Genomic DNA, 24888 nt, shown 5'->3' on the forward strand with positions numbered 1-24888 from the left:
GAATTAAAATAATTTTTTTTTTATCCTGCTTGGGATTTGCTCGAGATCTTGAATCTGTAGATTTATGTCTTTCGCCAAATTAGGAAGTTTTCAGCCATTATTTCTTCAAATACTTTTTCGATACTCCTGTCTTTCTCCTATCCTTCTGGGATTCCAATGGTATTATTCAATGGTAAATACTTCTGTAGTCCCACAGGTTCCTGAGGCTCTGTTCATTTATTTTTTTAAATTAGTTTCTTTTCATTAAGACTGAGTAGTTTATATTGCTTTATCTTTCAGTTCAGTTACCTTTCATGTATCCTGTCCATTCTGATTTTCATCCCATCCATTGAGGTTTTCTATTTTGGTTATTGTATTTTTCAGGTTTAAATTTTCCATTTTGCTTTTCTTTATATCTTCTCTTTCTTTGGAAAGACTTTCTATTTCTGTGCTGAGACTTTATATTTTTTCATTTCAGTGTGCTCTTACTTGCTTTTTATGGTGGGTACTTTAAAACTCTGTCCTATGATTCTAACATCTATGTTGGCATAGTGTTGGCATCCACTGATTTTTTTAATTCAATTTGGGATCTTCCTGGTTCTTGGTTTGATGAGTAATTTTTGCTTGAAACCTGGACATTTGGGGTTTTATGTTATGATATTTTGAATCTTACTTAAGTTTTCTGTCTTAGCTGGCTTCTCCAACACTACTGAGCAAAATGGGGGAGTTCCAGCTCCCCACTAATCTTTGACTGTAGGTTTAAAAGTCTTGACTATCTTCTCTGTCTTCTGATGCCACCCCAGCAGAGTATTTGGGGTGTTTTGTTCAACCTGGCAGGCATGACATCTAGGCTCTCCCATCAGCCTTTGCTGATGACAATTTATTTATTTATTTATTTATTTACTTATTTATTTAGTGACTGGAGTAAAGCAGTTATTTTCTAAAAGTTTTCTGTCTTGTTAGGCTGCCCTTTTGCTGGCCTTTGGCTGAAGCAAGCAGAATTTTGTTGGGACTTCTTTTTCTCTGTGCTTTTTAGAATTTCTGGATTGCTAGTTTCTTCTGACTGGAATACAGGAAGCCAAAACACAAACTCAAAAACCCCCAAACGACACAAACCCAGGGCACTTACCACTGTGTTGTTCCTGGGGTCCCAAGGCCCCCAGCTCATTTGTCTTCTTCCCTCTACCTTTCTGAGTCTCCATATGTTTCTGTCATATGTAAAGCCCAGGGTTTTTAGTTGTCGTTAGCAGGAGGAATAGGAAATAGTATGTCTACTCTATCTTCCCTGACGTGGAAGTCCCTTGAACTCTGTCATTTAATTGCTAATGCTTTTTAAATTATTACAATGTGCATCTTGGCTTCTCTAGATTAGACAAAAACAAACACAGATTTTCTCTTCATGTGTTTGTTACCTGAGTCAAGAGAACACTCTAGAACAGGTGTCAAGCAGGTTTTGGTAATAAAGTTAGCATCACATTATCTCAAAAGGAAATGTTGACAAATACATTGTATATACAATTCAGGGCTGACCTTTTACTACTGCATTTAAATTTGTGCATGTTATGTTTTTTGGTTTTTTTTGTTTTTAAATCCTGAGTAGCTTGTTAACATACTACCAACAACCCATTCCACTTGGAATTAAAACCTTTCTGTGGACATTAATGTTGTAGAAAGAGCAGAAATCAGCACTATAAAGTTGGTTTATTTTATAACCAAATGTCAACTAATTATTCCAGTAAGTTAAAAAACCTTGTTCATTTTAATCAGAGTTGTGTTCATTTTCGTCTTCTGTCATAAAGTATCTCTCCTCCCCTTCCACCTCCCTGTTATGAAAAGTTGTGTTCTTTCATCTGGGTTTTACTATAGGAGTATCATAAATGACCAGATATATTAAACATAGACTTCTTGGGTGCATTCATGAAAGTGAACCTTACAGCCTTCAGACTATGGACCACTCCTTATGAATCTGCAGTGCCTTGTGCCTGGGGCTGATGGTCTGTTCCATGGGCTCCCACAAAGAATCATTTGACTCACTGCCTCCTCTGAAGCACTGTCTTCTCCTTCACTGGGACTGTGTCCAGGGCATGCCCAGTTTTCCCATCTTTCACTGCTCTCCCCTCAGTTCACTACAGGTCAGGAAATCTCTTTCTTACTGGTACCCATGCCTTTGTTTTGTTTTGTTTTGTTTAACAGCTTTATTGAGATAGAATTTACATACCATAAAATTCACCTTTTTTAAAAAATTAAAGTATAGTTGATTTACAGTGTTGAGTTAGTTTCAGGTGTACAGCAAAGTGATTCAGATTTATAGATATAGATATAGATATATAGATATACCTTGTTGTTTATATAGGGTAGTGTGTATCTGTTAATCCCAAACTCCTAATTTATCCCTCCTTTTCCCCTTTGGTAACAATAGTTTTATTTTCTATGTCTGTGAGTCTATTTATGTTTGGTAAATAAATTCATTTACATTATTTTTTTGACACCACATATAAGTGATATCATATGATGTTTGTCTTTCTCTGTATGACTTACTTTACTTAGTATGATAATCTCTAGCTCCATCCATGTTGCTGCAAATGGCATTATTTCATTCTTTTTTATGGCTGTGTAATATTCCAGTGTGTGTGTGTGTGTGTGTCTGTGTGTGTGTGTGTGTGTGTGTGTGTGTGTGTGTGTGTCTCCATTCATCTGTTGATGGACATTTAGGTTGCATCCATGTCATGACTATTGTAAATAGTGCTGCTATGAACATTGGGGTGTATGTATCATTTTGAATTAGAGTTTTTGTCTTTTCCAGATATATGCTCAATAGTGGGATTACCCATGCCTTTGTTTTAAGTCTGGTTCATGATTCTTTTCCCTTACAACTTCATTTACTTTCAGAAATCTCAGAATCACGGTCTCTTCTTATACAAATATGAGAACAAAGACCTGGGGAGATTAAAGTGGTTTTGTGAAGATATGTATATTGACAGTGGAAAGAGAGGAAAAGAACTTCAGTTCTCTAATCAAAGAAAATTCTTTGTTATATTTCTTTGATTTTCCTTTTCTCTGTTTGTTACATTTCTATATCTCCCTGGGGACAGAGGAGGAAGGACTAAAACATCACTAACAATGGGTGGTCAATGGTAGGAAGAGACCCAAATCAAGAAATATGAACAACCAGTGACCTCTAATTCGAATCCCCTTGTAAATCTCTGGAATCCAACCCATCTGGTATCAGAATCCGGACACAGGTTGTGTGGGTCTTCCTTGGTATTCTCACAGAAGCAGTCTAAAACATATACTATATGTTGACATTTGTTGTAAAATAATTCAACTCTTTTGGTTGAAAGTGACAGAAAGCCAACTAAAAATGCCTGAAACATAAAGGAAAAATCATTGGCTCATGTATTTAAGGAACAAGCTTGAAGCACAGGTGTTTAAAATTTGTAATCAAGAATTTAGCTTTCTACGTTCCTTGGCTCTACCTTCCTGTATTGGCTTAATTTCCAAGTAGGCTCAGCGGTTGCTTATTGTTGTTGTTGCTGTTTTATAAGCAGCACCAGGCTTGCATCTTACAAGCTTAGAAACTGTAGGGCAATGAAGGTCTTTTTCCCAGGAGTCCTGGTAAAAGTCATGCACCTTGGTTCTGACTGTAACTGATAAGGTCATGTGCTCATCTCTGGACCAATCAGTAAGTTGAAGGCTGAAATGCCCTGATTAGCCAACCCAGAACTAAATTCCCTGCACATTTCTTAACCTCAGAGATGGAGTCAGTAAACTTCATGAAGGATTAAAGTGGAAGTAGGATTAGGATTTTTTCCCCCTGAGGGAATATTGAAAGGCTATCACTGATGAAGGGGGAAGGGTGCCAGGAAGATAGATCAACATGAATCTGTTACCCATGGAGGAGGTGGTAATGCAGTACAGAATGAGGTCAGGGGAGAGTTACTCCTATGAATACCAAGGCTATCCTTGCTGCTATTGCTGGGTTAAGTATCTCTTCTGAGTTGGGGATGGGATTATACAGGTTCAGATTTTTCACAAAATTTGTTTCAGAATTTTTCTAAAAGTCTTCACCTATCTCATCCCTTTTATTTAAAACTGTCTTTTTCAAAACATAGACCTTCAAGATATATTTAAAAATGGAAACTTATTATTTAATTTTACTTTTTCTGCTTTATTTGACCATGAACACTAAGGCAGTGTGAACCCATTTGTGAATATATCTTATTCTAGCAAAATTATAGGCTAAATAAGCTTGGGGGCTAAGCTGGAAAAGTAACCACCTTTTATAAATAGTTTTTAAATGGAAAAATGAATTTCATGTTCCACATAACTGATTTACAAATGGACCATTGGAATACACTCCATTCGCAAGCACATACTGCTAAAAAATCTAGCAGATGCATCAATGAACTTTACACGGCATCATTCTGATAAACTTAGTCTTCCTCCTCTACTCAATAACTAGGTATCTATGTGGAGCAAAGTCAGGGAAGATACGTTCAGACATACAAGAGTTGGGTCAATCATGTTTATATGTATAGATGACTTAGAGAGGACCATGCCAAACAGAATTCACTGTCCTTTCTGGTGAGTATAGGGGGAGACTAAGAAAGAGTTCATATGTTCAGTGAATTTGTCAGGAAATCTTGTTTGCATAAGATAAAAAGATCTTAATGACTCTTAAGATAGGCAGAATCTTCGAGCTGATGTTTTTGGAGAAGTCCTTTAAAAGAGTATAATTCTCAAGAGAGAATTTCCCAGGGATATGGACATGCAATGTTGTCCTGGTCACCCTTGTCTGCTACCTTTGATTTCCTGACTTGTAAGACTAATGGCAGTTATGTTAAAACACAGTTCAGTCTTCTGAGGATTTCATCCATTCATCCATCCATTCATTCACTGAGTATACACAAGTTCAGGACTCTGAAACGTGGGGCCAGCCGGGCCATTGGTCCCCAAGCCTCAAGGTTACAGAAACCATGAATTGTGACATCTGCTCAAGCACCAATGTGCATGGGAGTAACATGAGGCCTCATCACAGATGTTGCGTCCACCTGAAATCTGGGAGGTGCAAGAATAACTAAAGAATTATACTGAACGTATGTTCTCAACTGAATCTAAAAGCTGCTTGATTCCAAGACAATCTCTCAGAAAGCATTCAAGATGTTGTGCTGGGAAAATAGAGAAACAAATAAGGAAAGATCTCAGGAATTTACATTCTAAGGGAGGAGATTGATGTGTAAAAGTTCAGTATAATACAAGGCAGAGAGAAACTGTTGCTATGCTGGCAATACAAGTTTTTGGCCAAGCAAGGACTCAGGAGAGTTGCAGCCCCACATTCTTGACCTTGTCTATAAGCTTTTGTCTGACAGCCTTTGGCTCCTACCACCCCTGCCTTCACCTCTGTGGTAAATATCTTATTCTTGGTAGTTCCAGATAAGAAGAATCCCCTGGCCCAGAGATTCACGAACTTTCTTGGTTCATAGTACCTCTGTGCCAAAAGAAATGCCTAACAGTTTTGTTTGTTAAGTAGCTAGGTCCCAAAACTTTAAAATGTATGATGTATTTATGTCCTAACAACTTAGTAGCCATTTGAAAAAATACATATATGTTGAATGAAAAAAAAATGTTTCTTTCATTCTTACATAATCACAGTTATTTACTGATGGATGTGTGTGCCTGGAGGGCACTGCACAACTTCTCAAATCTTGCCTTCAGATTGGACACTGACACCCTTATTTCCGGTTCCACAACAATTTTTGCAGGGCACTAGCTTTTTATCACAGCAACTTCTGAAAACCCAGCTTTGTGAAGCTAGGGTGTCCTCAGAGGAGCTGGAGCTAATGTTTTAATTAATTAATTAATTAATTTTTGGCTGCGTTGGGTCTTCGTTGATGTGCGCAGGCTTTCTCTAGTTGCGTCGAGTGGGGGCTACTCTTCATTGCGGTGCGGGGGCTTCTCATTGCTGTGGCCTCTCTTTGTTGTGGAGCATGGGCTCTAGGCACGTGGGCTTCAGTAGTTGTGGTGTGTAGGCTCAGTAGTTGTGGCTCACAGGCTCTAGAGCGCAGGCTCAGTAGTTGTGGTGCACAGGCTCAGTTGCTCCATGGCCTGTGGGATCTTCCCGGACCAGGTCTCGAACCCATGTCCCCTGCATTGGCAGGCAGATTCCTAACCACTGCACCACAAGGGAAGTCCCTGGAGCTAATTTTGAAGCTGTGAATTACTGTAAGCTAGTAATTCATGCAGTGTGAACAGATGGGGAGTATTGCTGTGTTACTCTTACAAATTTAAAATACCCTGTAGCACTCTTATGTTTGTGGTAGTGCCCCATGCACAGTCTTGGAACCAGGACCTTAGCTGTCTTTTCTCTGTTCACTCTGGTACAAGAGCCTTCCTCCTAGTGTTATCCATGGCCTCAATCCCCAAATCCTGTCAGGTTTAGACAGGGAATGCAGGGCTTTGCTAGGTCAAAATGTGGACTCAGAGAGTTGCCAGTAAACTGAATCAACATCAGTTATGTTGCATTGAACTACACCCATAGAGATGAACTATTTAATCTGGAGAGGATAACAGGATACCCCTATTACTTAAGTCTAGAAGCAACGTAGCTTGATATATTTTTATTTTTCATAATTCAGAAGCAATTGTGAGTCTTGAGGTCCTCACCATGATCATTTACTAACGTGGTTCTAGTGAGTTCAATGGGCCCAGTTTATAGATTTATGTCACCAGAATGCCAGTTTTATATTCACTGTACTGAATGTTTTATTTCTCTAATTCAAGTGTGAAATTGGTCTGGAGCTTCAGATGACTTTGGAATGCCTATGTTTTCTGGAAGCAATGAGGAGAAAGAGACATAAATTTGTAAGAATAAGAAATCCTGCTGAAAATGGGACCTAATAGACTTGCCAAGTTCTCTTTCAGGACAGGACGTGTGTAAAGGGATTAATGTTTCTGAAATATAAAATAAATCTGTTTTTTATTTAAGTAAATTATGTTGCCCTGTGATTCCCCATCAATGAAATTCAGAGCATTCATTGGCTTAAGGGAAGGACAGGTATCACACAGGACAAAGAAGTCATTGCTGGGCTCTGAGCCTCAACGAGAATATTCTGGACTCCCTGCAGCAATGGTTCTCCAACTTTAGTGAGCATCAGAATCACCGGGAGGGTTGCTAACAGACAGATTACCGGGTCTTACTCCAGAAACCCATCCAGAGTTTCTGATTCAGGGGGTCTGGGGTGGGACTCAAGAATTTGTATTTCTGATAAGTTCCCAGGTAATACTAATGCTGCTGGTTTTGAGAACCACTCTCCTAGAGGACAATAGTACAATAGTTCCTGAAAGTCAAGTGTACTGAGAGGGAAAGGAGATTTATAAATTTCAGAATTTCCATTTCCATATCAAAAGCAAAGCCTGGAGTTCTAAAACTGGGACTTTACCATAAATAGATCTTAGTAGTCATCACCAGACAAGATTCAAAGTCCCTTCTGCTGCTGGAAAGAGGTGACAAAGGGGTGGGAAAGGAGACAAAGTGACAATAGAGAGACCCTCTCCCTAACACCACCTTAGAGTCTAATTTAAATGGCAAGAAGCAACAACCCTTAGTTAATGTCAGGGAATCAAATATTATCCAAAGCCCATTTTCTTGCCTTGAAAGGTGTCAGTCCTCCCATGAAAACTTTTCTGCTAGGGTGTTTCAGTACTCCCCCCATTGCTATTAGATTTTTTCCTATGCATAAAAAATTATTCTTAGGGCTTCCCTGGTGGCACAGTGGTTGGGAGTCCGCCTGCCGATGCAGGGGACGTGGGTTCATGCCCCGGTCCGGGAGGATCCCACATGCCACAGAGCGGCTGGGCCCGTGGGCCATGGCCGCTGAGCCTGCGCGTCTGGAGCCTGTGCTCCACAGCGGAAGAGGCCACAACAGTGAGAGGCCCGCATACTACAAAAAAAAAAAAAAAAAAATACTGTTAAATCAGAATCCAAGGTACAACTTCATGAAAGTTTCATATACTTGAGCACCGAATTCACTGATGACTTGAAATAAGACATTACTCTACTGCCCAGTGAATCAGTGTTTTACAAAGCATCAAATATCTCCCTTTTTTTTTGTGAACAGAAGGTTCATTCAGGACTTTTAATTGTTAAGAATCTTCCCTTTGTTTCACACTGAGGACAAAAGCTATATTCTTTTTGCAATGGGTACAACCCTGCAATGGTATTCGTTTCCTACTTGGATATGACAGATACCCTCTCAGGAACTAAACTCATTTCTGCACAATGTACTTGAGACTTGGAGAAGTAAACCACAAATTATCTCCTCTAAATAGCACTCCCCAGCTCAGAACGTGAGGCAGATAACCTCAATGTGAACTTTGCCTTTGGATATTTATCTACAGCCTCCAAGTAATATGGATTTATTCTGGTAATATACAGACCATTTTGCAGATAATGTTGAAAGCAAACATTTTATTACAGATTTCTTGTAAATTACACAAGGCTGTGTTTTAATAGATTTTCCTTCCAAGCCTCAGTCTCACAACATGAGTAGTTATACAGATTTTTATTATGATCTTGAATATTGACTTTTAATTATACACTGGTTAACAAAACAAATAAGGCTGTCATTTCCATCAAGGGAGCGTTAAGGATGGAGGGTATCTTTTGACATCCCACCTACTTTCCCATCCCAGTACTACTTTTTAACATTACCCACGCCAGGCATAAAAATGTAAAAATCTCACATTACTTTAAGAAGACCCTGGAGCAGTTTTTAATGATGTTTATTGCAAGGGATACATGGCTTACAGTAATGATAGTTGAAGGGCACCTTAACCATATTCAAGAGTAAGAAGGGCTGTTCAAAGGGGCATAAGAGGCATTATTTCCAGCTAAATAGGAGACACACTAGAAAACATACTTTACACTGAAGACATAAAAGGTAGACAATCCAATGAACTTCCTGACCACGAGGATATCAGGGGAAACAATTCATTAAAAAATCCAAGAATTAAACTCCGCTCATTCTGCTATATTTCAGTTCTTAAGATGGCCTTGTAGAAACTCAGCAACTGACAGCAATGGCCCAAGAGTCCTGCAGATCTGAAGTCAGCATCCAGAAATGGTGACCCTTCTAACACCACTCTCATTCGAAGGCTCAATGATCTCATCTTTGAAGATAAGAAGAGGTGGTAAGGAATATCTATTGGGCGTGTATATTTTTATATTCTGTTTCTGAGTTTGAGGAGGGTTAAAGGCTTTTGAAATTTTTTTCCCGGCCATTCAGGCAGGAAAATAGGTCAAGAGCTCAGTAAGACCAAGGACATCAGTGGTTTATTTCTGTATGGCAGTTAACATTATCTTTAACTCTTTGTCCCCAAAATATCCTGAAGTATATCCTGTTTGGAAGCGTTAGGGGTGAAGACAAATTCAGGTTATGTGAGGTCTTAATGAATGTTGGTTGTTTAATAAATCTTGGTAGGAGATATGAATGAGCGAATGAACAGATGAAATTCTGACAATGACACAATGGGATCAAATAAGTTTAATGTATTTTATTTAGAACTATGGAAAATTGGAGTAGGAAAGGAGCTCAGAAATGAATCTAATCCATTTTTTTTTACATCTTTATTGGAGTATAATTGCTTTACAGTGGTGTGTTAGTTTCTGCTTTATAACAAAGTGAATCAGTTATACACATACATATGTTCCCATATCTCTTCCCTCTTGCGTCTCCCTCCCTCCCACCCTCCCTATCCCACCCCTCTAGGTGGTCACAAAGCACCAAGCTGATCGCCCTGTGCTATGCGGCTGCTTCCCACTAGCTATCTACCTTATGTTTGGTAGTGTATATATGTCCATGCCTCTCTCTCGCTTTGTCGCAGCTTACCCTTCCCCCTCCCCATATCCTCAAGTCCATTCTCTAGTAGGTCTGTGTCTTTATTCCTGTCTTACCCCTAGGTTCTTCATGACATTTTTTTTTCTTGAATTCCATATATATGTGTTAGCATACGGTATTTGTCTTTCTCTTTCTGACTTACTTCACTCTGTATGACAGACTCTAGGTCTATCCACCTCATTACAAATAGCTCAATTTCGTTTCTTTTTATGGCTGAGTAATATTCCATTGTATATATGTGCCACATCTTCTTTATCCATTCATCCGATGATGGACACTTAGGTTGTTTCCGTCTCTGGGCTATTGTAAATAGAGCTGCAATGAACATTTTGGTACATGAATCTTTTTGAATTATGGTTTTCTCAGGGTATATGCCCAGTAGTGGGATTGCTGGGTTATATGGTAGTTCTATTTGTAGTTTTTTAAGGAACCTCCATACTGTTCTCCATAGTGGCTGTATCAATTTACATTCCCACCAACAGTGCGAGAGGGTTCCCTTTTCTCCACACCCTCCCCAGCATTTATTGTTTCTAGATTTTTTAATGATGGCCATTCTGACCAGTGTGAGATGATATCTCATTGTAGTTTTGATTTGCATTTCTCTAATGATTAATGATGTTGAGCATTCTTTCATGTGTTTGTTGGCAGTGTGTATATCTTCTTTGGAGAAATGTCCATTTAGGTCTTCTGCCCATTCTTGGATTTGTTTGGTTGTTTTTTTGTTATTGAGCTGCATGAGCTGCTTATAAATTTTGGAGATTAATCCTTTGTCAGTTGCTTCATTTGCAAATATTTTCTCCCATTCTGAGGGTTGTCTTTTGGTCTTGTTTATGGTTTCCTTTGCTGTGCAAAAGCTTTGAAGTTTCATTAGGTCCCATTTGTTTATTTTTGTTTTTATTTCCATTTCTCTAGGAGGTGGGTCAAAAAGGCTCTTGCTGTGATTTATGTCATAGAGTGTTCTGCCTATGTTTTCCTCTAAGAGTTTGATAGTTTCTGGCCTTACATTTAGGTCTTTAATCCATTTTGAGCTTATTTTTGTGTATGGTGTTAGGGATGGATCTAATCTCATATTTTTACATGTACCTGTCCAGTTTTCCCAGCACCACTTATTGAAGAGGCTGTCCTTTCTCCACTGTACATTCCTGCCTCCTTTATCAAAGATAAGGTGACCATATGTGCATGGGTTTATCTCTGGGCTTTCTATCCTGTTCCATTGATCTATCTTTCTGTTTTTGTGCCAGTACCATACTGTCTTGATTACTGTAGCTTTGTAGTATAGTCTGAAGTCAGGGAGCCTGATTCCTCCAGCTCTGTTTTTCATTCTCAAGATTGCTTTGGCTATTCGGGATCTTTTGTGTTTCCATACAAATTGTGAAATCTAATCTATTTTTTTAAATTCAGTTTTTAACGCATGGGCAATGAAATAATTTGCATTCACCCCCCCCCCCAGAATAATATCATGAGAACTTGGAATTGAAGCCAGTTCAATGATATTTTCATTACATTATACTCTTCTGGGATGGCAATTCTGTCTGCAACTTGTGTTACGGAAAAACCTAGAGGTTTTTTGTTTGTTTGCTTTTTTTTGTTTTGTTTTTGTTTTTGTTTCTTGCGGTACGCGGGGCTCTCACTGTTGTGGCCTCTCCCATTGCGGAGCACAGGCTCCGGACGCGCAGGCTCAGCGGCCATGGCTCACGGGCCCAGCCGCTTCGCGGCATGTGGGATCTTCCCGGACCGGGGCACGAACCCGTGTCCCCTGCATCGTCAGGCGGGCTCTCAACCACTGGGCCACCAGGGAAGCCCTTGTTTGCTTTTTACTCATATACACAACAACAACAAGAAGCACTGAAAAATCCCCCAAACCAGTTATTTAGCTCAATCAGGGAGCAATAGAAACTACTCTAATGTCCTGAACCATATTGCAATTCTCTATTCACTTCTTGGGCCACCATGCCAACTTTGCAAACCAAAGAACAAAAATAAGATAGTGTTAATTACTCCAAGAAATCATCACTACATAAAACAATAGTTTTATCATTATCATAAAATTTTAAAGACCCTAGCCAGTGAGAAAAGTTGTTGCTGGAAAATATCAACTACTTTAGGAGTCAGTGGGCTCCTTCATATCTCATCAATTGATTGATCCCTGACTTATTGATTGAAATTGAATGTAAGCTGGGGAGTCCATGGAAAAGGGTCACTTTGAATGGAGAATACCTGTATTTTGGGAGCAAATAAAAAATGGGGCATTTTTCTAACACAAAGGAGCTTTAAGGTTGTCTTAACACTTTTAGAGAAAGAAGCACCTGCCTGATTGAATTGCAGCCTCTCTGGCCAATTATCAGGAATTCTTTTTATCGTGATGATGGAATCAACTCTCAACAAGAAATGAAAGAGCACAAGCCCACTGCGACTTGAGGAAGCTATGTTTATTTCAGAGTCTCAAGGAGCCATGTGTTGTTAAACACAATATAAAAAGTGCAATAAACTTTAGGTATAAAGGACTTTGTTGGCTATAAAATTTTATTTTACTGCTTTCCTCCTATGGCTAAACACATATGAGATCAGTAAAGTATTAAAATATTCAAGATGACAGAACATGAATCCTAATTCCAGAAATACAGCAGTGAGAATAAATGACAGGGGTAGACACAGAATGCCTATACTGTCATCTGTATAAAGTCCATCATTTCAGTATGTACTTAATTTAAAAAGATACAGAGGGTAGAGTGAGCACCCTTAATTGATCATTTCCATTACTCTTCACACAGACACCAGTTGAAACTGAAACTGACAACTTTGAGCTAGAATCTCCTTGTTATAGTGAGTCAAAGGCAGGCATATCAGTTGTGCTGACACACACAGTCAAGATGTTGGAGAGTTTTCCAGAGGCCCAAATTGTTTTCGTTAAGTCTGTGGGAGCTCAGAAAAATACATACTGTTCTAAATTTCCCTGAATGTGCAGCGAGGCAAGGGTTTGTACTTTGAAATAGAAACCCCCTTATATGCTGTCTAAAGAAAGCCTTTGTTACTGAAATAAGTCTCCCTGTGGAGGATTGTAGTTTCCAGGGGAGCTATCTCTACTAATTAGACTCAAAGTTGATTTGGACTTTGCAGAATTGTATTATATTCCCTCAGGATAGGAATTACTAAATAAGAGGAAGCAAAATCTTAAAAAGGAGGGAACAGTGGAGTTTCCTACTGAACCCTTGCAAAATAGGAGAATTAGAAAATTCTTTTGGATCTTCTGTCAGACTTAAAAACATGATTAGGATGGTGTCAACGGAGCTCATCATTTTTGTTGCTTCTGGAGTATCATAGTTACATTTGAACTTGATTTTTCAAGTTCCAGCTTTCTGGTATGTGCACATGTTGTTTCAGGTGGTTTTTGTTGCTTTTTTTGTTCCCCCGTATGTGTATGTGTGTGTGGGGGGTGGGCTGAGGGCAGGGGTTCTCATTGTTGTATCCTTAGTTTCTAGTGTAGTATCTGACACATAGTAGGATTTCAATCCATATATTTTAAGGGAAGGTATTTTAGAACATGTACTTCTGTCCCTTATTTATAAAAGTCATACTTATTCGTTATAGAAAAATTGTAAAGGATAACAGAAATAATAGAGATAAAAGTTAAATTCACCCATAATCTAACATCTAGTGATAATTAGTATTAATGTTTTAATGTGATTTCAATGACCTAATTAGTATATGTTTATGTGTACATGCACAAGTATACCTAGAAATACAGAGGCATACACATACATACATATATATACCAGACACTCACAATTAATATAAAACCAAATATTCAGTTATATATTCTTTTTTTCAACTTAACTTTAAGGAGTCGGGAGAGATATTCCACTGAGTGGAAAATTGTTTTTAGAGTTCACAGTGTCCACTCACTAAAAACCTCTCAAACCATGGATTCCACAACCTGAGGTTGAAGAAGCTTCCCTGTGTTTGCCTTACTGGCTAGTAGTACTGTTTATTGAGCAACTACTAAGTGGTAGAAACTCTGCTAAACACTTGACTCATGGTATTCTGTTTCAATCTTCACAACAACTTTTGGAGGTAAGTGCTATTAGGCTCTTCTTTTTAAGACCTGGAGAGCATAAGTAATTTTCTCCAGTTTACCCAATGGTAAACGGCCGAGCTGGATTTTGAACCCAAGCCTGCTAAATTCAGACCCTGAGCTGAACCCTGGGTCTTTACTGCCTTGACTGTTGCCAGGACTGTGTCATACATCTGGACATATCTTTGAGTGCTCCACCTTTTGATCCCTTGGTTCTGTTGATCCTATTTCTGAAATATCCCCTGTTTTCCAATCCCCCATCATTGCCTTAACCCATTGGTTCTCAACTAGGGATAGTCTGCCTTCCAGTGAGACATTTTCCTTTGTTGCACCTTGAAGGGGGATACTACAGGGCATCCATTGGGTAGAGGCCAGGGATGTTGCAAAACATTCTGCAATATTCAGGACAGGCTCCCACAGCAAAGAATTCTCTAACCCAAAATGTTAATAGTGCCAAGGTTGAGAAACCCTGCTTTAGCTCATTTCCCCAGGCTCTCTTAAACACAAACAACCTCCCAATTAGTTTCCTTATCTTAAGGTTCATCCTCATCCAGACTGCTGCTATAGTTCTCTCTTTAAACACACATAAAATCATGCCACTCTCTTGCTCTGTTTAGCTCTGTAGCTCTGGAGGACTGCCAGGGTCCAAATACAGATACAAATAGTTCTAGACTATATGACTTTAGGCAGGTGATTTAACCTCTCTGAACTTCAACTTCATTACTTGTAAAATAGATGAATAATAGCTAGCATCTACCTCGACAGGGTTCTTGTGAGGATTTTAACACTTCATGGCTCTCACAGTTAAGTCCTCGATAAATGTTATCCACCATTAAAAAAAATCTTTGAAGGTTTTCTACTACCTGCTGAAGAAAACCCAAACTCAACATACATTCCAGACTCCTTTACCATGCAGTCTCACTCAACAGCCTCTTCTCTGGGCTGCTGGCCTGGATGACCTGTGCCCTAGTTACGTAGGACTACCTGTCATCCTCTAGATTCATGGAAACTTGGATGTCTGTGTCTTTGCTCATGCTTCTCTGCCAGCCTGGGAAGTCCATCTCCCTCTCCTCCACCTGGAAACATCTGTCTTCTTCAAGACTCAGGTCAAACGTCACCTCTTCTGTTTAGCCTTCTCTATGAGCTAGTCATATGTACTTACTCCTTCCCCTACATGACCACAGTATTTTGGTTATTCCATCTATCAGTTTGTCCATCCATCCATCCATCCATCCATCCATCCATCCATCCATCTATCCATCCATTCATTGGCTGTAATACATAGTAGTTAAGATCACAAGCTCTAGAGCCAGATTTCATTAGTTCAAGATCAGATTCCAGAAACAAATTTATGTAACCTTGAACAAGTTACTTGACTTTATGAAGCCCTATTTTCTTTGCCTTTAAAATAAGTGTAATAGTAATATATAGTTGATAAAGTTATTGTGAGGATTGAATGTGTGTAAACATTATGCTTGCTATGCATACACCTTAAATAAATGTTAGTTCTCATCCAGCTTGTACTTGTTGAGCACCAACTCTCTGGCAGGCCCTCTTCACATTGTGCCTTGAATTATAACAGGTGGTGCATGTGCCCAAATCTCTCATTAGATATAATGCTTGTTGAGGAAAGGTCATTTTAAAACAATCTCCTCTTCATACCAACACGTGAAAGAGAGGTGACAAAATCAGTATTTCTGCCAACATCTGGCCTGTGTTTCATAAAGTTGTGCTGGCCAGTATTTCTCTCTTAAGATGATATGTATGTATCTCCTGATGTGAGGAGTATTGCTGATCCAAAGGAGTCTACTATTCTCCTGCAGTGGTAGACCCCCCTCCTCCATTTCCAACCCACCTTTTAAACTGCCTCTCTGGGCATAATACAATCAAAAGAAATCTTTTCATGATTATGATAATGGACTTGAGCCTTCTCGATTGCCCTGGAGCAGGAGAGGTGATGTCAGTGACATATTCTTGTAGAAGGAACTCAGTGATTGCTTAATTTTACATGTGGAGTTTGAATGCTTTGTGTTGTGTTAAAATCCAGATTACATTCTTCTCATTAAGCAAGTGGTCCAGTCTGATTAATATAATACATTTTCCTCTGTTGCCCAACATCACCAAAGGCAAGGTATTACTTAGGGAACCGCCCCCTCCCCCCAACATACACACACATAAATGCAAAATAAACAGATCTGTACAATCATTATTGAGCTAAAATAGCACTTAGAAATGTATTCTTATTGTGAAAAATGGCCACATAAGAGTTGCTGACCGTTTGTAGCCCTGTAATGTAAGTCAGATAAATTGGTGCCCAGAAGTCTGACATTTCAAAAACCCAAGAATATGTTGTGTTTTTTCTTATATGCCATTTTTGTAATTCTCCCAGCTATTTTCCGTTTTCAAAAAGCAATTCTTCTGTGCCCAGGCAGTTCAATTAGAGCATTGTGAAAGTTGTCAGAATGACTTCAAGATAACTACCCCTGAGCAATAAGTATAATTTTGGAGAGGAACAAGTTGTGTTCTTACCACCTTGGTGTGGGCAATGGTGTTAACTAAGTTGGAAAAAGAATGTACCATCTGCACCTTCTCCACTCAGTTAACCTGCCCAGAGAATTAGAAGCGTTCCGTCTCACCTCAGAGAGGGTTCCTGTTTGGGTCAGCTCAGCATCCTTGAGCCCTTCTTTAGCCAATAGCATCCTGATTTTCCTCTCACTGTCTACATACTAGGTGGATCCACCTTTCGATGTTAGCACATGTCAGCAAATTCTCCCCTGGAGCATGGGCTGGCCTTAGAGGTTTACTTGTAGTGAACAGAATGCAGCAGAAATGACACTGAGTGATATTTGAGACTAGGTCAGAGTCAGCAAACGTTTTGCGTAAAGGGCCAGATAGTAAATAGTTTTGGCTTTTCAGGCCATACCCATTTGGTCTGTGCCACAACTATGCAGGTCTGCCATTGTAAGGGGTAGCACAAACAGGCTTGGCTGTGTTCAGATTAAGTAAAGGGTCAGATTTGATTCACAGGCCATAGTTTGCCAACCCATGTATTAGGTCATAAAAGATAATATGACTTGTGCTGTCTCTTTGTCTCGCTCCCTCTAAATAGACCTTATTTTTCTAGAGCAGTTTTAGGTTAACAGCAAAATTGAAGGGAGGGTACAGAGATTTCCCACATACCCCCAGCCCCCACACATGCAGAGCCTCCCCACCATCAACATTCCCACCAAATGGGACATTTGTTACATAACAATGATGAAACTACCTTGGCACATCATAATTTCCCCAAGTTCATAGTTTACACGAGGGTTCACTCTTGGTGTTGTGCATTCTATGGGTTTGGACAAATGTATGGTCATATGTATCTCTCTTTATGGTATCGTACAGAGTAGTTTCACTGCCCTAAAAATCCTCTGTGCTCCACCTATGCATCCCCCACTCCCCCAACCCTGACATCCACTGATCTTTTTACTGTCTCCATAATTCTGTCTTCTCCAGAATGCCATATAGTCGGAATCATACAGTGTGTAGTCTTTTCAGATTGACTGCTTTCACTTAATCATATTCATTTAATATTCCTTCATGTCTTTGCACATGGCTTGACAACTCCTTTCTTTTTAGCACTGAAAAATAGTCCATTGTCCGGATGTACTACAGTTTACTTATCCATTCACCTACTGAAGGACAAGTTTTGGCAACTATGAATAAAGTTGCTATAAACATTTGTGTGCAAGTTTTTATGTGGATGTAAGTTTTCAGATCATTTGGGTAAATACCAAGGAGTACGGTTGCTGGATCATATGTTACGAGTATATTTAGTTTTGTAAAAAACTGGTCGACTGTTTTCCAAAGTGGTTGTATTATTTTGCATTCCCACCAGCCATAAATAAGGGTTCCCGTGGCTCCACATCCTGGCCAGGATTTGATGGTGTTCGTGTTCTGGATTTTGGCCACTCTAATAGGTGTTCAGTGTATCTTATTGTTGCTTTAGTTTGCATTTCTCTGATGATATACAATGTGGAGCACCTTTCCATATATTTATTTGCTGTCTGTATGTCTTTTTTGGTATCTCACTGTCCATTCAAGCCACCACGTCCGGCCACCGTGAAGCCACCATGCCGGAGAGGCCATGAAGAAAGACTACATAGAGATAGAAGGAGATGCCCAAGTAGCCCCAACTGTACAAGTCTGTTCTCACAGATTTATAAGCAGAAAGTCTTCAAGATGACTCCAGCCCTGCCAAAATCTATCTGATGGCAACCGTATTGTGAAACCCCCAGCAAGAGCAACCTAGCTGAGTGCAATTAATCTGCAGAAATGGGAGATGATGGGATGGGCATATGACGTAGTCCTGGCTTTTCACTGTGTTCCATCACCCTGCCCATATTGCTTCATATAGGGATGGACATGAATATCTGTTTGGTCCAATGAGACTCAGTTCTTTGATCTTCACACTAAGAAAGAGTGGAGGAACTCTCTTTTTGTTGTGTTTCTAACTGGATAGTATGTAAGCCTGGGGATGCTAGTGGACATTTTGACATCATGCAGGGAGACCTTGTCCACGACAATAACCAATGAAGAAAACAGGGCAGACCAGGAGAGAGAGAGAGAAAGAGAGAGAGAGAGAGAAAGAGAGAGAGAGAGAGAGAGAGAGAGACGGTATCAATAATGGCATCTATGGGGCTATTTCTGAGGATTACCCCTGGGTATTTTGGTTATAAGAGCCAACTGCTGATTATATATATGCATAAATCATAAGTTCAGGTTGATGGATTTTTAAAAATCTGGACACAGCTATGTAACCAGCACCCAGGTCAGGAAACCAAAGTTTACAGCTTTCCCAAGCCCCTGCCTCTTGCCTCCTTTCAACTAGCCAGAGATAAACATTATCTTGAATTTTAGCAGCATATATTAGTCCTTCCTCTTTTAGTGCTTTGTGGAAATGCAGTCATCTACTATGTACTCTTTTTCATCTGACGTCTTTCATCTAGCGTTCTGCTTATGAGATTTTTCCATGCCGTTGTGTGTAAATTTAGATTATTCATGTGCACATCTGCATAATTTTCAACTAGTGAATATTAACACCATTTATTTAGTCTATGGTTGATGGATATTTCCAGTTTTTGTCTATCATGAATAGCAATACAATGAATATTCTTGGACATGGTTTTTGCTGAATATATGCCCATGTACACGCACTACTGGGTGTGTACCTCACAGTGAAACTCCTGGGTCATAGGGGACGCCTACGTTAGGCTTCGTTAGATAGTACCAAATCATTTTCCTAAGTGGATCTTCCTGCAGCAATGTAGAAGAGTTCTGATCACCCCATTTTCTCATCAGCACTGAGTAATTTCCATCTTACTCATTTTAATTATTCTGCTAGGGATGGTGCAGGATTGCACTGTGATCTTAATTTACATTTTCCAGATGAGTCAGGAGGTTGAGTGCTTTTTGTTTATGTTTATTGACCATTTTGACATCTTTTCTGATGAAGTGTCCAAGTCTTTTGCCCATTTTTCTACTGGGTTATCTCTCTTTTTCTCATTGATTTTTAGGAGTTGTTCATATATTTCAAATGTTATTTGTTTTGAGGAAATGTAGGTATGTCAATAAGTTTTTAATTGTGTGTTTGAATTGGGATTTTGTCACTTAAAACTTTGGCTTTTTAAAGAACACGGCTTGGCTGAGATGCTCAGTTTTTGTTTTTTTTCTTCATTTATTTATTTTTAAAAATATCTTTATTGGAGTATAATTGCTTTACAATGTTGTGTCAGTTTCTGCTGTATAACAAAGTGAGTCAGCTGTATGTATACATATATCCCCATATCCCCTCCCTCTTGCGTCTCCCTCCACCCTCCCTATCCCACCCCTCTAGGTGGTCACAAAGCACGGAGCTGATCTCCCTGTGCTATGGAGAGGCTCAGTTTGGACTCCAGGGGAGTGGTACACTCGCTTTTCCATAAGCGGAAGGCCCAGATGTTATGGCTTAGTTGAACAGCGAATTTCTCTGATTCTCCCAAGTAGGACCTTGTTATGAACTACAAGTTCATCCGGCAAGCACATAGAGTGACAAGTCATGTCCACTTCTCTGCTGAAATAGGTGAGTTAGAGAAGAAGGGATGTTTAATTCGAAATGGACTGCATGGATGAATTCCCTGCATTTTCTATCCTCTCAATTTGTCTTTCTCTATTTGTCTTTCAAAGGAGGTTGCACTAGGATGCACTGCATTGTCACACATTGCTCCCATGTGCACCAGACTCTCTGATGACCCTCAGGTCGGTTCTTAATGATCTTTTAGTAGCCCAGACAAGGAAACCAATGCATCACTGATTCCAATTGTGAAAAAGCAGGTAGTGGGACTTCTAGGCTTTCAGATTCTTCAGGGAATTGCCTAACCTTAGAAACTCTTAAATTCTTCCTTTCTTCCATGCCATTAGCAACAATATATAAATCAAACACAATGCTTATCATCAGTGGGAGAAAATGTCTTTTCCATTCTCCTCTGAAACCTACCTTCACCTCCAGGTAAAACATAGAAATGTGGATTTTTGAGCCTTTTTCTCCCTGTATGGCCTTGACATTAATTCACCCTTGAAGTTCATGCTGGTAGAGGAGTCAAGTAGCAATTTAAAAAATAGTTACCTAGGAGACTAGGAAAAAATAGAAATTGACAAATCATTTAAAGTGGCAAATCTAAAATAAACATGCATCAGTAAATAAGACCACATCTACCTCAGGATTTTTAATATACTTAACTCTAGAAATGACATATACTGAAGGATCAAGAGATCACTTATGCACAGGAAGTATTTTATTAAGCAGTTTGCTGACTTGCAAATAGATTTTATATAAATAATAAAAACACTGGTCACTGCCTACAAATAGTTAAGCTTGAATTTGCTGTCCACGAAAGTGAATCAGTGAGGGAGCAGTGACTTTTAACCTATAAGCATGGAAACCTAGTTCAGTTCTCCTCAACATGTTTCCATCAGGTCTTAAGATCAATTAGAGTGTTTTCGCATGGGATATGACTGGTATCTTGGAGGAAGTGAGGCTCAAAGGATTGAGAGATAAATATTCATTCTGCCTTACCCATCCTTCTCAACAAACAGACTGGTAAATAATTGCATCAATCTCTTAAGGTTGACACAGCCTCAGGAGGTCAACATTGCTCCTGTGGTTATATTGATACTTCCTGTCGTCTTTCAGGTGTGCTGAAGCGCCTTACCTTTACCTTGGTAAAAGGAAAACAAGATGATCAGACTGCAAAACCCGTCGACTTTGATATCTGATCATGTCTAGACAGTTGACAGCCCGGCACTTAGGACAGTAGTCAATTGTTTTGCATCAATAATTTGGTATGAGGGCATTTTCGAGATGCTACACTTTCCTGACATCCCTTGCTGTGCCAAACATCTATCTTTCCTCATTCATTATGGCCGGGTAACTCAGTGGACTTAGTAACACTTCGTTTAATTAAAGTTTCTCAAGGAAGAACCAAGAGGGCTCATTAGTTTAAAATACTACCTGTGGACAAAGTAGGAAAAATGTTTACTAAATTTTAAGCATCTAATATAGTTACCCAATGTGTATTTGTTGTAATAGAATTTGAAAGCAGTCGTATCATCTGAATTTGGATGCCAGTTTTTAAAAACCTAGTATCATTCAAATTTATAATTAAGGGAAGAACGCAAGCTGGTATGGTAAATAATTTTGGGGGGAAATGAGAAAAAAGTGAAGTGGCAAAATAGCAATAAAAGAGTCAGAGGTTAATGACTGACAAAAATCATAGTAACACTGCCATGCATATATTTGTATAAACATTGATTTGTGTCAGTTTTACATACAGACTAACCCTGTGGCATTATATTGAGTGAATCCTATTATACCCATTATAGAAAAGGAGACATTGGATGATTTGACTAAATTCTTTTTAACAGTGGAGCTAGGCCTAGAATTGGAATCTCTAACTTCTTATCTGTTTAAATAGGCAATAAAAACATCTCAAAACAAAAACAAAACCTCTAGAGAATTGAAATTGGCTTTGGGAAACAAAGTTATCATTTGTTTCATTTCTAGTAAATTGATATTATCGCCTAGAGCTACTGTTTGTTTTGCTTTTACTCTAGACACTGCTAGTTACTGCATTTGAAATACATAACGACTCTATGATGTAGGAATTATCATACCCATTTTCCAGGTAATTTGTCAAAAGTTACGTAAGATGACCACCAGAGAAAACATTACTAATATCCTACGAAAAAACACATAAACTAACAACAACAATACCCTGTAGAACCTAGTGCCAAGATCTTGGTTTCTAATGCCATTCTCCAAAAAAACAGGAACAAGAGTTTCTTAGAAGAATGGCTGATTCTAGGACTGGGACAGGAAGTAAATAAGATGAGCCTGAAACATGAGTCAGGAAGTAAAGAAGTGCTCTGAAAAATGAAAAAACAAACAAACAAACAACCCCACAGTGACGGGGGTGTGTCAAAGGGACACAGAAGTGAAAGGAAAGAGCTCCCAATGGCCAAAACTGGAACAATTTGAGCAACAAAATAAAGTGATACTGGATTATAATTCAAAGTATAAAATAAATATCCGTGAGTCCATACCAATATAAATAAAGGATCAAATAAATAAATTGGAGAGAATAGAAAAATCTCCTGTGTAGAAAATTACAAATATTTTATGCAGACACTCTGCCTCAAGGAAGTGGAATATAACTTCCCACTCTTTAAGTGTGGGATGTGCACAGTGACTTGCTTCCAAAGAGGACAGTATAAAGGAGAGTAACACAGTGGAGAAACCTGACAAGCACTACATCAGCCAAGTGACACAGGTCAACATCATCAGTAATAAGTCATGTTGATGGCACGTACCCTTGATATGATGTGATGAGAATCGCTCCTTATCTCTGTGGTCTTTCTTCCAAAAACCCTGTAGCTACAGTCTAATAATGAGAAATTCACCAGACAAAGCCCAATAGAGGAACATTCTACAAAATACTTGAATAATACTCCTCAAAACACCCAAGGTCATTATAAACTCGGCTGAGAAATTGTCCCAGCTAAGAGAAGCCTAACTCTTTAGAATCTTTAGACATGACAGCTACATGTAATATGGTATCTGAGATGGGATCCTAGCACAGAAAAACAATATTAGGTGAAAACTAAGGAAATCTGAATAAAGTATGGGATTTATTTAATAATAATATCAATTTGTGGTGTTCATAATACAACATAACATGTTTATAACACAATTTGTTCATTAATTGTGACAAACATACCATGCTGATGTAAGATATTAACAATAGAGCAAGCATATACAATATATAAGAACTTTATAGTATCTTAGTAACTTTTCCATAAATCTAAATCTATTCTATAATGAAAATTTTATTTTAAAAAAACCTCTATAACCTTGAAGTAAAAAGTGGGGAAAGCAAACCAGTCAGAAGAAAATGTATTTATTTACCAACTAATCAGTTCATCTGTTCATTTGTTTGCTTATTCATTGATATCCTTAATGGTTCAACAAATACTCTTTCATGTCTATTTTGTGGTAGCATAGTCCTGGGTTGTAATGATTTTTCAGCTCTACAGGGGTCATCTAGTGACTGGCACAGCCCTGGGAAGAAGTTGTATAGCATGTTGGGTAGTCCAAAATTTTAGGTCAGTGCAATACACTGATAACATTCGGTAATATCCATAACAGAAAGGGGTTAAGTATTGGAGGGGAAGGTGGCTACTCGAAGATTACTGTGGATGGAGAATTTCCCATAATTGGAGTCTGATTATAGATTATATTGCATACACTGGTCCAGTGAAAATTACTTTGCTTTTCCAATTACTTTTTCTTCCAATGCACCATTGTGTTACTCAGAGCGTACAATGACTACCCGTTTCTGTTGGACTATGGCACTGTCATTTTCTGAGAGTAGCAAATAAAGCCATTTTATGAAGCTCACCACTTTGGGCCTGCAACATAATTCAACAGAAGTTGGTCTCATTTCTTAAGTCCCATTCTGTAAAAGAAATGATTGAATTATACTCATGGTCATTTTGGCCTTTCACCAGGAGTATACTCTGACTGTCAAACTTATTTTCTAATTGAAAAATATATTGAACACAAAAAATGAAGTTCTTGAAGCATTTGGACACCGATTTGCTTTGTAGTGACCACTGCAATTGTTGAGGAAAGCTAACTAGAAATAGAAATACATCCTCAACTTGATGATCTAATGACTACCCTCCAAGCCTCCAGACATAACACATAGCATAAATCTGTGTTTTCTGAAAATATCACATTGTGTTCCTGAGGATTTCAGCAAGGAAATGATCTCCAGTATAAAATCTATATGAGATGTATGGAACTCTCTACAAGGAATATTGGATTATTACACGCTGTAGCTTTGAAGACCATCTTTCTTGGATGGCAGCAGAAAGCTTCAATATACTTGCATGAATTATAGATGATACTTAGTACTCTTGTTAAAGTAGCTACAGGATGCTTTTCTAAGACCCTTCAGCCTATGGATGTTATTACGCATCTGTCACAACAAAGATTTGCCTTTGGAGATGCTTTAGCATTCTAGACATTTTTCAATAAATTGAACATAGTACTTGAAGACTGCTTTTTTTCTCCTTTGCTTTTTTTTTCTTTTAATTCTGAGAATAGTACAGACATGTATTTAACCTAGAAATGAAGTCATGGCTTTTAAACAATTAGCCCCAAAGAGGAATTGATTTCAAAGAAAGTCTGTCTGTGAAGGGGTGGGAGACAAAACCGACATTGATTCTGGAGTACAGCTTCTTAATAGTTCAGACTTTTAGGTGCCTAAAAATGAACAGCTTGTCAGTAGAGAAATGGGATAGCATACAGATCAGAGGCCCCAAAGCAATGTTCTCCTTTTCAAAGACATACTGCTGGCT

The 24888-nt window shown here is 38.8% G+C and overlaps 1 protein-coding gene across 16 annotated transcripts in view; it reads left to right on the top strand.

Moving 5' to 3' along the window:
* TAFA1 (TAFA chemokine like family member 1) overlaps window positions 1-24888 on the top strand; it is a 955756-nt gene that overhangs the window by 66352 nt on the left and 864516 nt on the right. For 15 of the 16 annotated variants that reach the window (XR_013830279.1, XR_013830280.1, XR_013830281.1 and 12 more), the window contains exon 3: window positions 9018-9168. The gene's annotated coding sequence lies outside the window, so the exon portion shown is untranslated. The remainder of the gene's footprint in view (window positions 1-9017; window positions 9169-24888) is intronic. The other variant, XM_079935035.1, reaches the window with a different exon arrangement.

This window comes from Stenella coeruleoalba, assembly GCF_951394435.1.
Source record: "Stenella coeruleoalba genome assembly, chromosome: 10".
NCBI classification, from domain to species: domain Eukaryota; kingdom Metazoa; phylum Chordata; class Mammalia; order Artiodactyla; family Delphinidae; genus Stenella; species Stenella coeruleoalba.